This window comes from Mirounga angustirostris, unplaced genomic scaffold (genome assembly GCF_029215605.1).
Source record: "Mirounga angustirostris isolate CCGP_5_RB_7025 unplaced genomic scaffold, mMirAng1.0.hap1 SCAF_10, whole genome shotgun sequence".
NCBI lineage: Eukaryota > Metazoa > Chordata > Mammalia > Carnivora > Phocidae > Mirounga > Mirounga angustirostris.
The window spans coordinates 112442999-112460770 of NW_026991718.1; positions in this window are offsets into that span (position 1 = coordinate 112442999).

Sequence of the window (17772 nt, forward strand, 5' to 3'; positions counted from 1 at the left end):
CTGTGGATGGACAGGAGGCTTGGCTCGCATTCACCCAGGCACATTCCTGGCCCAGCCGCTATTTTTTTTTTTTTTTTTGGTGACTCTTTCTCCCACACCCCGCACCCTCACCCCCCCTTTTCCTCAAAAATGCTCTGTCCCTCCCCAGAGGGTCCCTTTGGGTGGCGGCTCCTGGAGGGAAATGTGGCCTGGATTTCCTGGAACACATGGAGCTGGAGTTCCAGCACTGGGAGGAGGGGAGATGCTGGGGACAGAGCAACAGCCCCACGGCCCGCATAGCTGGGTTCTCCTGAGCAAGGGGGTGAGCTGGGGCCCCAGTAGTCCCATGCCACTGTGCCCTCGGAGCAAAGACGCTCCCACAGCTGTGATGGGCTGCTAGGAGTGAGACGCCCCCCACCCCCCAGGGAATCGGGGCTCTGTGACCCTCGAGGCTCTGTGACTTTGCTGAGCTCTGATTTCCTTGTTCCTGAGAGTGGGGTCTGTGGTCAGGACTCGCCAAGGCTGGTGGACAGTCCAGGGAGGTGATGGCTGGGTGTGGGCCCTCCCATACCTGAAAGCCCGGCACCAGCAAGTGAGGTGTTTGGGGGATGCCACTGGGGCCAGGGGGCAGGGGACTGGAGATCTTTCGTCCTTCTATCATTCGTCATTCGTTATGTGACCAATGATTCCTGAGCACTTACCGTTGTGCCGAGCACTGGGGCTCAGTGGTGAACAGAAGGGACCAAGTGTGAGTTGCCCTCCTCAGGCTCACACACAAAGGAATGTCTCCTCTGTGCTCAGGCGGAGGTGACGACCATGGGGAAGAGTAATGCAGGTGCAGGACTTTGAGGGGGGCCTCTGCCGGGCCCCATGTGAGCAGAGCAGGAGTGAAGCAGGACGCCTTGCCTGGTGGGTGCCCAAGGCTCTGAGGTGGGAGCTGGGAGAGGCAAGGGCTAAGGCTCCATTCACGGGAAGCTGCTGGGCTCTGAGTGAGCAGTGACGCCGTCCGTGAAATGACCCGCCCGGGGGCTCCTACGGGAGATGCCTATGTGGAGCCTGGGCTTGGCGGCTGACCAGCTGGGAACCCGGCCACGGCTCCCTCCGGGCTCTGCAAGCACGGGCAAGATGCTTCTCCTCCTCAAGCCTCAGTTTCCTCCTCAGTAAAGTGGAGCTCTTAGGATTTAAATGGTTAAGAGGAAGGAACACAAAAGTCCACGATGGGTGCTGATCTTTCTTGGGTCTCCAAAGAGTGAAGCCACTCGCTTGGAGGCAGGTGCCAGTGACGGAGCCAAAGGCTAGCTTCGAACCCGGATGTGGGTGCAGCTTTAAAGGAAGCTGCTCAGCTCTTCGGGACATATGGGGTCATGACCTGGGATGGGGATATCCCTGAGTCGTCTGTGGCTCTTTTTGTCTTCTGGGTATAGAGCTGGATTTAGGGGAGCCTCTGGGGTGAGAGGAGAGGGGCAAGGAACCACCCTGAGACGCATGGGGGAAGGGCAGGCCAGGGGTGCCCCTGAGTTTCTCTCAGTCTCAGGTGCCCTTCCAAATGCTACCCCTCCTAGAGGGGTGGGGACCCATCTGGTGTGCTCTGCCTACTTTCCTCTCTTCCCTGCCCTGAGCCTCCGTTTCATCATCCGTGAGATGCACACAGCAAGTCCCAGCTCTGACAGTGATGAGGAGGTTTGGGAAAGCAGGTGCTTGGACAGGACCCCACTGTTGAGAAGGAGGGAACCCACCTGCCAGGCACAGTGCTAAGCACTTTCATGCATTAGCTGCAAGCTGATGGGCTCATGTCCCTCTACCGACACCTGCTGTGGCTTCACTTTTGTTCTCCAGATAAAGAGCAAACTCCTGTTCCAGTCGTGCAGGTCTCCTGGCTCCTAATGCCAGCCCATTCCGGCATCCAGGCCTTTGCACGGCTCCCCGCACACCTTCCCCTTGGCCTAGTAAACGTCCACTCCCTGTTCAGCTCAGCATAACTGCCTCTTCCTAGAGGAAGCCCACCCTGACCCGTAGACCAGCCGGAGCCCAGTGTTGCACAGTCTTTGTTTTTGTTTTTTTTTTAAATAGATTTTATGTATTTATTTGGTGGGGGGGCAGGGCCAGAGGGAGAGGGAGAGAGAATCTGAAGCAGACTCCTTGCTGAGCAAGGAGCCCAACGCGGGGCTTGATCTCATGACCCCTAAGATCATGACCTGAACCAAAACCAAGAGTCAGATGCTCAACCAACTGAGCCACCCAGGGGCCCCCAGTATTCCACAGTCTTAGTGGTGCTGCCTCCTCTCCCGGCCACCCCCATCACTGTTGGAATGTCATGTCCTGGTGCACTCACCTGGTTATGGGCTCTCTCCATGTTAAGACTGTGTGTTCCATGAGGGCAGGAACAATGTCTCCTTTCCAGCTGTATCCCCAGCATCCAGCACAGTGCCCAGTAAATGCCTGATGGATGAATGGAGGGATGGAATCCTCTTGACAACCAGAGGAAGGAGGTGGCATCATTCCCCTTTTATAGATAAAGAATCAAAGGCACAGAGAGGTTAAGTAACATGGCCTGAGGTCACACAGCCAGAACAGAGCCAGAATCAGATGGTGTCTGTCTGGGGATGTCTCCCTGCCAGTGGAGCCCAGGAGGTGGGCAGATGGGGTGGTGCAGAGAGGAGCTGGGACCATCTAGACAGGGAAGGGGTGTTGGGGGGAGCCCCACCCATCCGTGTTTTCTCAATGATGGTGGTTTGTGGCTGTTTTCCTCAAAAGCGACTCAGGTGACCTTCAGGTTGGGGCCTGCAGCAGTCCCAGGGGCTAGCTGGGTGGAGGGCCCGGTCTGGCTGGGTTGCTTTTCTCGCCCCTTTGTCCGCCCTCTGGCTTCACGCACAGATTACAACTTCCCCTCCTCTGCTGTCTTACGCAGGCCACCTCCGGCTGGCCATTGTCTCATTGTTTGCTGAGGGAAGCTCCAGGAGGAAATTAACCTGCTGCTCACCCCAAGCAGGGAGTTGCACCCCCCAGTCCCCACTGGGAATGCCTGGGGGCCTGGCAGGAGGGGGCGGGGGAGGCTAGTAGACAATACAACAGACAGCCTTGAAAGGGGTGAGCTCCCAGGCAGAGAAAAATGCAAACAGAGGCTACATTGACTAGCAAAGTTTATTAGGTCCTATCATGGGCCAGGCTGTGTGTCAGGGACCTAGAGATGCAGATGTGAAAAAAATATCTTAAGGATCCTGTAGCTGATGCAGAGCCCTCCAAGTCAAATGCCTCTGGGAACCAGGCAAGTGACAGAAATCTGAAGGCATGTGAACAATGGGGAGTGGTGGGGCATATGGCAAAATAAAGACGTGAGTCTCCTATACGCCTTTAGATTCCAACTTCATTTTAAAAAGTGTTGATGATGGGACGCCTGGGTGGCTCAGTCGGTTAAGCGGCTGCCTTCGGCTCAGATCATGATCTCAGGCTCCTGGGATCAAGTCCCACGTCGGGCTCCTTGTTCAGCGGGGAGTCTGTTTCTCCCTCTGCCTGCCGCTCCCCCTGCTTGTTCTCTCTCTCTCTCTGACAAATAAATAAATAAAAAATCTTTAAAAAAAATGAATAAAAAGTGTTGATGAAATGAATCCCCCAGACTCATGCAGCTCGTAGACTCCCAGTCCAGACCTTTAGAAGGGAATTCTTGTTGGGGTACAATTGGATCATTAGTTGTTTTTGGTGTCCCATACCTCATCCCATCATCCTACCACCAACTTTAGCCATAGCAGCAGTGGCCCTTCCTAGCACACTGACAGCATCCCATTTCAAGGGCCCGTTACACGCTGACAGCATCCCATTTCAAGGGCCCGTTATTTGGTTTCTCTGAAGACTTGGAACCTCTCTCAACCAGGACCTGGGAAGAGTGTGATGCTCTCAGTGGCAAACACCAATCACTGGGGGAATGGGCCTCGGTGGGTAAATGTCTCAGCCTCATCTCCATCGGAGGCAGTTTTCCTTGGTTGCTCAGAAGGTCTGCAGTGAGATCGGGTACTAGTTGCCTATACTGGAAACTAGCATGATAGCTCACCTTCTATTGCCTTTCCTCCCTTCTCTGTCTCACTCTCAGATGCCTCTGGGCTTCCTGGACTAGTGGCACCCAAATCCTTGCCTCAGGCTCTGCTTTTAGGGCAATCCAAACTAAGACAATCTCTAATGCTCTTTCTGAACACAGTTTATGATTCTAATCTTTTGTGATTCTAAGATTGAATGACTTTAACTGCCATGTAAGTTTTCATAAGTTAAGCCATCTGTGACCCCAGAACAATATCATTCTAATATTGTCAAATCACACCTATCAACCATGTACTCAGTTATACAAGTAGTGTAACACCCCATTTTCTAAACTTTTATTTGTTTGTTTGTTTGTTTATTTATTTATTTAGTAAATAAGTAATCTCTACACCCAACATGAGGCTCGAACTCATGACCCCGAGATCAAGAGTGAGATGCTCTACCAACTGAGCCAGCCAGCCACTCCAACACCCCATTTTCTATAACTGAATTTTGCTTCACCTGAGTGCCTATTTTTCCTGATGCCAGAAAATGCAGATGTCAATCAAATCTAGACAAAACCCAGTCATTTCACATTTGAACACAATTGAGTCAAGCTTCCTCCCCGCTTCCTCCTTTTTCTCCTGGGTTGATTTAGTTCCTGGATGGGTGGGGGCGTCTTGACATAGGTTGGGAGTCGAGCGAGGTCGGGGGTATTTATCAAGATGTAGTAGCACATTTGCCCTGCCAACATGCTTCCCCCATTGGGATCCACTGGGAAAAGCTCCACCTGCATTGATAATTTAACTTTTAGGGTCAAAGAAGCATAGTTCTAGGCCACTAACTGTAAGTCGAGTCACATCCACTCTATTTTCAATCACCTGGGAAAAGATGTGAAAATTTTCTGCACCCCATGGGACCCTGGTACACAGTCTCGTCATTTAATTGAATGTATTTGCTGAGCATCTTACTGTGTTGGGCATTGTGCCAGGCACTGGGTATACAAAGATGAAAGAACAGATATGGTCCCTACCCTCATGTCATTCACAAGCCAAATAAAGTGTATAGATTTATAGCTTACATATTATGATGTCTGGTATAAAGGAAACAAACAGGGTGGGCCAAAAATGCCTCTTTGAAGAGTTGTCATTTAAGCTAAGACTAAGAGTCTAGGATCAGGGGAAGCTACCAAAAGACCGAGCAGGAAAGGGAGAGGTCTGAGTTGTATCCATAGCTGAAAAACATTGTCTAAGACTGACAGCATCTCCTGCATTTTTTTGTACACTACTGTTTTGTTAGCGGCCTCCATCACCTTAGAGAAGGGATAATGAGGCACAAATGGAAGAAATTGTTTTCTGAGTCTCAAAGGCCAAAGCTTTTGGTTTGCAAGAGTCATGGACATTTAGTCAAAACCCTGAGTAATTTGAGGGTAAACAATTTATGTCATAACTAAAAAAGTGAGAAGAATAGATGAATCAAAATTGGTTTTCCTGTTTAGAAAATGAGATAAAGATGATCTGGGTGGGGGAAGGAAGTGTAGCAGAGATATTTAGTTGTCATGCAGTGATCTGATTTTTCTCCTAGAGCTTCAGATGGCCACACAGCTGGAGACTACATTTCCCATTCTCCTTTGCAGGTAGGTGTGGCCACATGACGGGGTTTCGTCGGTCTGCAAGCCCAGTGCTGTGTGCAACTTCTGTGTCATGTATTTAAAGAACAAAGGCACTTTCTCTTGGCCCTCCTCTTCTCCCATTCCTGCCGCTAGAATCTGACGCAGTGGTAGCAGCTGGAGCAGCCATCTTAGGTCACAAGGTGGAAGCTCCACGTGAAGGAGGTCAGAGCAACAAAATGGAAGGAGCCAGGGTCTCTGATGCCATGGGACTCCACATCAGCCTGGACTGCTGATGGAGAAATCAACTTCAATCTTAGTTAGGACACAATTTGGCCTGTGTTACAATAGCCGAATTAGTATCCCCAGTTAATACCGAGGGTCAGATAGAGGAAGCCAGGTGAGTGGAGATGCTGGTGTGTGACCCTGTAAAAAGAACACAGAGACCTTGGGTAATCTTGAGGAATTGGAGGGCAAGACCCAGGGCCTCACTCCTGAGTTGACCTCAGGAAGTCACACACCCAGATGTCTGAGTGGGTGTGTAGGCCCCCTGGACCAGCACCCTTTCTGCACACACGAGGAATTGGGGGAATAGGTGACCTGAGGGGAGAAAAAGTGAAAGAAGATACCCAGAACTGACCAAGATTAAGTTTCTACTACCCAGTGGAAAGGGGAGTATGGACTGAGAGTTACACTGGCTTCACATTTTATTATTGTTGTTGTTGTTGTTATTCCTAGAACCCAGTCCAGCAGTTCCAGAAGTCTGAGGTTCATCGATAAATTTTTGCTGAGCACCAAGGCCCCAGTCAGGTCCCAGACCAGCCACCAACTTGCTAGGAGGCCTTGAGCATGTCGTTATCACTTCTCCAAGCCCAGGTGATCTCACTGCGAACATAAAGGAGTTGAACTTCAGAACGTCCAAGATGGTTCTTTCTGCAATGACGTTGTCATTCTTCTCTGTGTCTGACACTGAAGGAGTTTCAGGAAATGTGTGATGAAGTGTCTCTGTTCCAATCTGTGGAGAGATAAGACACAAACACATGAGCATACACACACACACACACACAAATAGACATGGATAGTCACACACGACAGTAGCCAAGAGGAAATATAGCATTAAGGTTTAAGACAGAGGCTTTGGCATCAAACTGACCGGATTTACACATTTATCTTCATCACTAACTAGCTAGTGACCTTGGGCAAGTCACTGCATTTCTCTGAGTCTTGGCTGTGTCACATTAAAATGAGATTAACAATACCTACCTTTAGGGCTCTCATGGAAATAAAATGAGGTCATATGTGTGGAGCTCTAAGATCAGTGCCGAGCACATGGTGGGTGTTCAATAAATGGTTGTTGTGATGAGGATTGTGAATCATGGTAGGAACTGAATGATAGGTAGAGAAGGGCAGAGGTAGGAGGTCTAGAGCGTGGGAGAGAGGGATCCCTGAGGGCCAGATGTGGGGAGGCTGTTGGAGGAGGCAAGCCATGAACAGTGCAGGGATGTGTGAAATGGTTAGCAAAGGGGATGTGGTACCACTGGAAGGAGAAGACGACAGATACAGAAGCAAGGTGGAGCCAAGCTTCCTCCCCTGAGCCTTGTTTTCCTCATTAGTAAAGGGAGCATAACAATACCTGCCTTGCAATGTTGTCACAATGATTACTGGAAATGACATAAGTCAAGCACCTATGAAGATGCCTGGCTCATGGAAGTTTATCAAATATCAGTTTCATTTTTTTTCCCAAGAGAAAGGACACATGAAATATCAAGACTAGAAGGACTCACAAAATATCAGGGCTCAACGAATATCTGTGGTAACATACCTATTCATGAACTGTTCACACATCATCCATCAATCTATCCAACTATCATTTATCCATTTCTCATACACCCATTCAAATGCCAACAATTCATTCACCACCTACTAACCATCCATCTAGCCAGATGTCCATTCATCCTTCATTCACCATCTATTTCTTATCCATCATCATGAATTCATCACCAACCCACTATCCATCTACCTATCCTCCATTCCATACTCATCCCTCATCAATCTATTTATCCTCCATACGTCCATTCCACCAGCCAGCCAGCCATTGTTATTCCATCTGTCTGTCCACTTACCATGTATCCATCACTCATCTGTCCACCATTCATCAGCCACTAATAGCCATCCACCATCTCTCATGCATTCATCAGCTCCTCATCCATCCATTATTTATGCATCTATTCATATATTTATTCCTCATCTATCTACCCATTATTCCATTCATCATTTATCCACCCACCATTTCTCACGCATTGAGTATCCATTGAACATATGTTCCTCATCCATTTCTTTGTATCTACCTATCATTCACAAGCCAATCATGAACTCATCAATTTATTCTTCATCCATTCCTCTTTCATTTACCATCCATCCTTCATTCATTCTTTCACTAAATATCTACTATTTATTAGCCACATCCTTCATTATCTATGCATCTGACGTCTATATAACCACATATGATTCATCTAATCACTTCATCATCCACCTGTATCTACTCATCCAGTCATCCATCCACTTATGTTTCATTTTCTGTATCACCTGCCAGGTAATCTGCACTAGGGATAGAGACTAGATAAGCTATAATCTGTCCTCAAGGGGCTCCGTGTCTAGTAGAGAAAGACAGGCCAGGAAGTAGTTATACATAACGTGATGGCTGCTATAATAGAAGAATGATCATACCATGGAAAGGACACAGAGGAGAGAACCACAAACTCTGTCTGAGGGGTTGAGGGGAGGACTCACAAAGGAGGTGGCAGTTGAACTGGGTCTTGAAGGATGAGTAGAAGTTAGGTAAATTTTGTGGGGGGAAAAATTGAGTCCTAAAGTGGCGAAGTGACTACACACAACCATACTGAGAGTTAGCAGAGACTTATAACCAGGTTTAGCTTTCTAAACTAGTCATTTCCACTCCCCGAATCTGGGAGAGCAAGTAAGTGAGGAAAGCCCACCTCAGAACAGTGAGAGGAGGTTGCAGTTTCAGGATCTGGTTGTAGACTGGGTGGAGAAGAGGATTTCCTTAGACCTCAGCTTTCCATTCAGGAAGAGGTGACAGCAGAAGCCCCAAGAACTGCCATGGATTTGACAAAGGGAAGAAAAGGATGGCCTTGGGAGGGAGAAAGGGAGATGGGGAGGGGGTGAGGTGAGGAATGTTAGCTTCTCAGGTAAAGTTGGATCAGAAAAGAGATCCCAGTATTTCTTTGTTACCTTTACTCAGGTAATTATTATTATTATTATTATTATTATTATTATTATTATTATTATTCTAGCAGTCACGTTTTATTGGGCACAGGCTATGTGTTAAACACTGTACCATAAGCTTTCCATTTATTAGCTCATTTTGTCTCCCACCCCCAGAAACCAGGAGACATAGTTATTACTTTTATTCCCATTTTACAGATGAGGGAAAAGTCCTGAGAGGTTAAGCTAGGACTTAAATATAGTCCATGTGGCTACAAATTCCTTATCTTTTCCATTTCTTTTCACAGCCTCTCTTTCATCGTTCTTTGGGTATGGTATGTGGCTATGCTTGTCACTGAGGATGGGAGATGAATGGTGAAGGAGGAGGAGCAGTAGAAAGAGGAGAATCAAACTTGATTCAGATACAATTATGCATTTACTAAAATGTATGCTCCATCATATTGGAGATTCTCTCTGTATCCCCAGACTTTCAAACAGTATCTGGCACATACTCAGCACTTAACAAGTATTTGTTCTTGCTTGCATTCTATTGCAAAGAAAATGGATGAACAATTAGAATACAGAGTATATAGGTTTATCTGTTCTAACACAAATCCAAAGGAGTACTAGCATAAAGAAGATAGAATTTTATTTCTCTCAGGCCTGGGTATAAGTAATCCAGGATTAGCTCAATGGAGATGGGGTCCCAGGCTTCTTCTATCTTGTAGCTCTGTCATCCCTAGGGTATTGCCCTGATCTCATGGTCTCAGATGGCTCCCCCATATCTACACACAGCCGGTGGGCACAGGGAAAGGCAAGGGGCAGCCGTGACTTAGAAGATGCTCATGTCACTTCTGTTTGCATACCATTGGTTAGAGTTTGGTCACATGGCTCTAACAGCTGCAAGGGGAAGGCTGGGAAATGTAGTCTTTATTCTGTGGGGCTAAGAGCCCAGCCAAAAGTCAGACGTCTTATTTCTTTCTTTCTTTCTTTCTTTCTTTCTTTCTTTCTTTCTTTCTTTCTTTCTTTCTTTCTTTCTTTCTTCTTTCTTTCTTTCTTTCTTCTTTCTTTCTTTCTTTCTTTTTTTTAAGATTTTATTTATTTATTTGAGACAGAGAGAATGAGAGAGAGAGAGAGCACATGAGAGGGGGGAGGGTCAGAGGGAGAAGCGGGTTCCCTGCGGAGCAGGGAGCTCAATGCGGGACTCGATCCCAGGACTCCAGGATCATGACCTGAGCCGAAGGCAGTCGCCCAACCAACTGAGCCACCCAGGCGCCCCCAGACGTCTTATTTCTATAGGAGAAGGGGAGAATGGACATGAGGGGCAACTGGTGGTCTCTGCCACAGATGAGGGGAAGATGTGTGGGCACCAATATCCTCCATTGTGTGAAGACTCCATAGGGACAGACATCATCTCTCCCACTAGACCCTTAGGGGGCTTTTTTTTTTTTTTTTAAGGTTTTATTTATTTATTTTTGACAGAGAGAGACATAGCGAGAGCAGGAACACAAGCAGGGGGAGTGGGAGAGGGAGAAGCAGGCTTCCCGCCGAGCAGGGAGCCCGATGCGGGGCTCGATCCCAGGACTCTGGGATCACGACCTGAGCCGAAGGCAGACGCTTAACGATTGAGCCACCCAGGCGCCCTAGGGGGCTATTTTAATCACCCTGATGTTTCTGGCAGCTTCTAGCACACACTTAAGGAAGATGACCTCTCAGATCCTGGATAGAGATTTGATGATCCGATGGCATCAGAACAAGTCGGTTAGAGGGTTTTTGCCGGGTGATGATCAAGGTGGAGAGGACTAAAGGTCAGGCTGGGCGTCTGAGAGGCAGCCAGCAACCGCGGAACAACACAGGAAGGTGACTTGCAAGAAGGCCGGATTGGGCAAAGGGGCAGCGAGGAGTCTGGAAAGGAGGAGGCAGTGTGGCCAGAGGAAGGGATGGCTGGGTAATCACAACTCTTCCCCAGTAGAATGCTCAGCAGTCTGCGGGCATGTTGGCCTCTGTTACCTCATTGGTGAGGACAGGTGGTGCCTGAAGCTGGGGGTGGGGTGGGGGATGGGGTGCAGCTTCAATGCCAGTTTCCTTCTTCCCTTCCTTCCGTCCTTTCTCCCTCCCTCTCTCTCCCTTTCTTTCTCTCCTCCTTTGTTTATTCAACTCGCCCCAGAAATTTGAATCCTTCTTCCAGAAAGGATTCCATTGTATACCCGAAGCTTCAAAGTGGTGTCCAGGTCTTTTCTAACCTAGGCAGAACCCAACCCATTCTGTGTGTGTGTGTGTGTGCACATAAACATACATGCACACATGCATACATATACATGTATGTATAACCACCTGCTCTGTGTTGGGAGGCACCATGCTGGTCTCTGGGGAACACAGTGGTGAGCAATTCAGACAAGGTCTCTGCCCTCATGGAGCTTACGGTGAGATAAATAATACACAAATAATTATTAAATTAGTGCTTACAGGAAGTTCAGAATGCTATGAAAGCACACTCAGTAATACTCCCAGTATTCATTATACAAATATTTAACAAGAGAGATGATATGTGTTAAAGGTCATTTTTACAAAAGAATAAAATTATGCCTCTTATTCAGATATAATATGAACATGTTTCAAAGTTTTGATTTAAATCATTAATTTATGAGGGAACCAGTGTTAAGAACTAGTTCAAAGGAGAATCCAAAGAGAAGATGCACACACACACACACACACACACACGTAAATGAAGGAGGTTGAAATTAATTTGCTAAAGATGTAAAACTATTTTCTTCCAAGAGGGCTGGGAGGGACGCAGGTCAATTGTACCTCGAGCAGATAAAATCTATTTACCCCTCTTTGGACATTTAGACAAGAATTATTTGTATTACTGTCAGTCCTGTTATACGATAGCTCAAGGATAGTGACAGGCAGGGAGCACCATAGAATCAGTTAACCCGAAATGAGGTGAAGACAATGCATAGCATCCCATAGGACACCCAGTAATCTTTTTTTTTTTTCCCCCATTTCAGACTCTTTTATAATTTTCCCTGATGTGAGTCAGACCTGTGCTGGGTACTGGTAATACAGAGGTAAGCCAGACACACCCAGAATCTCCCTCAGGGGTTATACTCTTCCCTTCTGTTCTAATAGTGGGGCTGGAGGGCTGTGGAACAGACAGCAGCCAGAAGCCAAACTGGGTCTTTCCCATTTTTGTCTAACAGTCAGATTATACAAGCACTTTGTAGGCTAAGAACAACCAGGGCCCCTCTGTCTAGTTCTAAATCCCCAAATAACCAAAGCCTGAGCCTTTCCGTAAGTTGCGGCCTCCTTAACAAAACAACTTTATTTCTGACTTCTGCAAAACTATGTCTGAAAATATGTGATCACCTTTGCAGATATAATAATCAGAGGAGAAAATTGCTCTTTTGTCTACTTTGGACAGACTGACCCTTGGCAATTTGTTTTCCCTCAAAAAATCTGTTGTATTTGTTATTTGGTGATTTATGGTTCTAAAAGCTGGAACTTCTTGTAAAACTTCTTTTCAGGTAAATTTTTGTTTGAGTTCTACATGCTGTTATCTCTGACTTTTCTTGGGATAATAACAATTGTGCACACACACAACAACTAAGGTAATTACAGATTGTTGTAAGCAATGTGAAGTAAATAAGTGGAGCGATACAACAGAGATGCCCTTGGGAAGAGGGAAGGATTGCTTTGGATCAGGGGTCAGCAAACTTTTTCTGTAAGGACGCAAATAGTAAATATTTTAGGCTTTGAGGGGCGTCCAGTCTCTGTCAGAGCTCTCTGCTCTGCCATTGTACTGGGAAAGCAACCATAGACCATATGTATGTGAATGCGCATGGTTGTTTTCCAATAAAACTTTATTCCAAACAATAGGTGGTGGGCCAGATTTGGAATGTGGGCCATTGTTTGCTGATCCCTGCTTTAAATAATGAGGTCATGTAAGGCTTTCCTGGGAAGATGATATTTAGGATGAAACCTGAAGTATAAGAAGCTAGCATTCTAAGCAGAGAGGACAGGATGCACAAAGGCCCTGAGGTAGAAAAGACTGGTGTATCTGAGGAACAGTGAAGGGGCCAGTGGCCGAAGTGCAGTGACAGAGGGAGAGCGTGGTAGAAGATGAGGTCAGTAATGTTGGCAGAGGCTGGGACAAGATGGAGGGGTGAGACAAGCAAGGAGGCTATAGTAGCCATTTGGGCAAGAGAAGAAAGCAGAAGGCAAAGATGGTACTGGAAATGGAGAGAATGGATTCCGGTATTTTTGTAGGGTGGCAGGGATTCATCTCAGCATCAAAGACAACCTCTCCTCCCATTTCCTGCTGCCTAATGCCCGAGTTCCTCTCCTGGTGGCTGGACCTTAATGAGGGGGCCCCCGTAACCCCTCTAGCCTCATTCTCCCTGCTCCTGCCTTTGCCTCCCTTCCCCCCACCCCACCCAGGAGAACATGCAAGGTTCTGCAGTGGAGCCCCGACAATCTGTTGTCTCCCACCCTTGCACAAGTTGTGCTTACCGTCTGGTCTCTTGGCAGTCTGCTTGTCTGTCAGGACACCTGCTTCCCCTCTAAACCGTGATCTCTTTGAGGGCAGGACTTACCACTGATCCATGGTCACGTGAGTGAACAAAGTCACAGAGTCCTGATGAACATTAGCTGACTGAATGAACAAATAAACCCACAGTGCCTAGCATAGGGCTCTCGAGCCATGGTTTGCGCTGATGCTCATTGAATTGATTAGTTTATAAAAGCGTGAATGGGGTGCCTGGGTGGCTCTGTCGGTTAAGCATCCGACTCTTGATTTCGGTTCAGGCCATGATCTCAGGGTCGTGGGATTGAGCCCCACCTCAGGCTCTGTGCTCAGCACGGAGTCTGCTTGAGATTCTCTCTCTCCCTCTCCTTCTGCCCCTCCACCTGCTTGCGCTCTTGCTCACTCTTTCAAAAAATAATAAATAAATAAATAAATAAATAAATAAATAAATAAATAAATAAAAGAGTGAATGAATGAATGAACTCACGATGCCTAGCATCAAGTCTGCTTACAGAACAGGTGCTAATAAATATTTGCTTTCATTATTTCAAATTTGAGTAATGTATTAATAAGTTTCCAAAAATATAAAAAGGGTGAAGAGCCTCATTCCCACTGTATTCCACTGTATTTCATATCTGTTTGGTTCCCACCATGTTTATTCATTTCTGATCTTTTCAGAGGCTCTTCATGCAAATGTATGCAAATGAAAACACATACTGTATCCCCCTCCATGGGATGGGATAGCCAGGTCCACTGCTTCCTGAGAGTGGGTCCCGTGCACCAGGTCCCACCTGAGCTGCTGCTCATTGGAGTCACAACTCACTAAAGAGCCACCAAAGCCCAGAGCAGGAACCTTCCTCCCTTTCCAGTTTTCCTTCAACTTGCTATTAAGGAGAAAGTCTCTGTTGAATGCTGGCGTGTTTTTAACACCTCTCTTAACACTTACTTCCCTTTTTAACAGAGAGCAAGACTCCACCTCCAAGCCTTCCGGCAGGCAGCCGAATCTGGCAAGAATTTGATGACATTGTTTTGTTTTCATTGTACTTATTTTTATGGTTACCTTCTATTTATGGCACGAGATACTGGTTTTCCATTTATGGAGGGATCTAAAGTTCCCTTTTGAAATGAATATATTTATGTATTTAAGAGGATCCATTTAAAGAAAAAAAAATATTATGTAACTGGTAGCACAGGTGGTACCCAGACCTGGAAAAAATTATGAAGAGGGACATGATGGGCTGAAAAGGACAATATGCCTCTCAGGTCAGATGCCTCTCCCAACTCCTATTTAACGGAAGGGACCACTGAGGGTTAGTGGGATTGGGGGGCGGGGAACCATCCAGACTTTCTCAAGGTCACCCCAGTGACATTACCGACCGAGAACTAGATCTCCTGACCCCCTGGTGGTGGGGACAGGATGTGCCAGAGTGGTAGGGCAGGGGTTAGGGCGGCTGCCCTGGCCAGAGTCAGGGTCCTCCCAAGCTGGCCATGTCTCAGACTGAGCGCACAAAGGCCTCTGTATCCTGAAGGGGAGGCGGGAAGCACGGACGTGTTCATCAAGTGCCGTCCGTGCACTAGACTCCGTGCTGGTGGCTGGACTTTGCCTCAAGGGAATTCACAGATTCCGAGGGAAGACACGTCCTAAAAAATAACTCAAGTTCCTGGCGGCAGTGGGGCAAATGCTCCAACCCAGGCACTGCTCGCGACCTCTGAGGCTCTTGCCTGCGGAAGGGCCATTTCCCCATTGTCTTTTGGGAAACCACCCCTCCTCCACTCTTGGTTCTTGTAGCTCAGGCCGGGCAAAGCCACACCCACTTCAGAGGGGAGCACATGACCAGGCCTGGCCAGTCAGAATGCTTCATCCCTCTGGCCACAGGGACTGGCACCAGCTGGGCCGAGCGACCCCAGACAAGCCAATGGGGGCCTTCCCCAGGACCTGTGGCTGGAACTGCTAGAGAAAGGGCCCCCTCCAAAGGGGTTTCTTAGAGGGCGAGTCCTGATCCAGAATCATCTTTGTCATCACAAGAGGAGAGGCTCCCCAGGAATAAAGCTGACATTGAGGAAAGCAGGGATGAGGGATGGAGAGAGAGCGTTCTTCTTTTTTTTTTTTTTTTAAAGATTTTATTTATTTATTTATTGGAGAGCAAGCGAGAGAGAAACAGCATGAGAGAGGAGAGGGTCAGAGGGAGAAGCAGTCTCCCCGCCGAGCAGGGAGCCCGATGCGGGACTCGATCCCGGGACTCCAGGATCATGACCTGAGCCGAAGGCAGTCGCTTAACCGACTGAGCCACCCAGGCGCCCCGAGAGAGAGCGTTCTTAATGATATCTTAGGATAACCTGCATTCAGCCACGAGATCAGTGCCCTGAACTCAGTTCTGGAAGCCCCCCCTTTTCTTTTCCCTTCCCCATTAGCCACTTTGAGCTGGCTGAGTTCTGTTACCTACAACCACAAAAGACCTGGCCAATTCCAGGCAAAAACAGCGTCATGGGCAAATCGGAAAGGGAGAGCCGTTGGGGCGATGTTCTGTTGGGGAATCCTTTCCTGTGGAGTTGAGATTGGAGCAGGGCTTTGAAAAATGAAGAGGCTTTTGATGCATGAAGAAAAAACATTACTTCCAGTGAGGGAAGCCGCTTGGGCAGAGGTTTGGTGGGGGAACATCACAGGAACAGCACAGTGTGGCTGGAGGAAGAAGGAGGGGTAGACAAGTGGGGGGAAGAGAGGGTGGCCCGAATTGTGCAGAGTCAGTCTCTTCCTGCATTCTCTTTTTCTTCAGGAGTGCCCTTCATCAGTTCATTTATCCATAACCATTTCCTGAGCACCTACTATGTCCCTACCACTCTTAAAAAAAAAAAAAAGATTTTATTTATTTGTCAGAGAAAGAGAGAGAGAGAAAGCACAAGCACGGGGAGTGGGAGAGGGAGAAGCAGGCTCCTCCCTCGAGCAGGGAGCCCGATGCGGGACTCGATTCCAGGACCCTGGGATGATGTGAGCCGATCCCAGACCTATGATCTGAGCCAAAGGCCGACGCTCAACCGACTGAGCCACCCAGGTGTCCCTGTCCCTATCACTCTTGAAGGGCTGGTGAGATAGCAGGGGACAACACAGGCCAAGTCCCTGCCCTCTTCGTAGCTTCCATTCTAGTCAAAGGAGGTGGGCAGTAAACATGATGCATACATAAATAAATATCATAGTGTAGGGTAGCAATAACTTGTGAAGAAAAACTAAGAGAAGTAAAGGGGATAAAGATTGGTAAAGAGTTGTTCGGGATGATGAAAAAGTTCAGAATGTTTCTGGTGGTGATGCACAACGTTGTGAATGTACTTAATACTACTGAATTGTACATTTAAACATGATGAAAATGGTAAATTTTTATGTTATGTATATCTTACCACAATAAAAATAAAAAAGAGTGGTGGAGGCGTGCTACTGTAGCTAGCGTGGTCAAGGCAGGCCTCCTGGAGGAGGAGGCATTCGAGAAGAGATCCAAATGGAGGGAATTAGCAAGCCTCGAGGATATGGTGGGAAGAGCATTCCAGGTGGAAGGAAGCACAAGCAAAGGCCATGAGGCTGGAGTGTGTTCCAAGGGCTGAAAGGAGCCTGGTGTGCCTTGAGAGAGCAAGCTGGGAGAGGGAGGGAGCTGAGCTGCAGGGGTGGGTGTCAGGAGCCGGCACGCCAGAGAGAACTTTGGGTTGGGTTGTAAGGGCGGTGGGAAGCCAGTGCAGGGTTGGGCAGGGGAGGGACGAGAATTTTCCCGGCCCTGCAAATCAGAAGCAGCAGAGCTGGCCGTCCACAAGGTCCAGTCCCAAGCCCTGGGCACACCACAGCCAGAAGAGGTGTCTTGGCTTTATTGCATCCATGGGTGGGGTTTCGGGGAGTCCCTGAAACCCACACGAAGCTCGGTTGTCCATGAGTGTTTTGGGGGGGGGCAAGCGGGCTCATTTGCTTTCATCATAGTCCCAGGGGGGTTCTTAATCATCCCTACATTGAAGGTGCCTTTGTGCTTACAAAGGAGAAAGATGGAGAATTTTTGAATGTTGGACTGATGAGGTCCAAGCTATACTTTTAGAAAAATTACTTTGGCTACTCATTGCAACATTATTCATACGAGAAAATATTGGAAGCTTCCTTAATGTTCACCATGAGTGGCCACATTAATTACATTGCCGCACATCCGTCCATAGAAGGGAATACGATGCAGCCATAAAGACGAAAGAAGGATCTCTTTATGCACCAGTATGGAATGAGTCCAAGATATATTTTTAAGTAAATGAAGCAAGTGCAGCCCAGGCTGCATAATAAACTTCTATTTGTGTTTTTTTAAAAGGGAGGGGGCAAGATTATAGATCTAGGTTTGCTTCTACATGCACAGAATATCTTTGGCAACATTCACAAGAAAATAGTCAATGGAAACCTTACCTCATATGG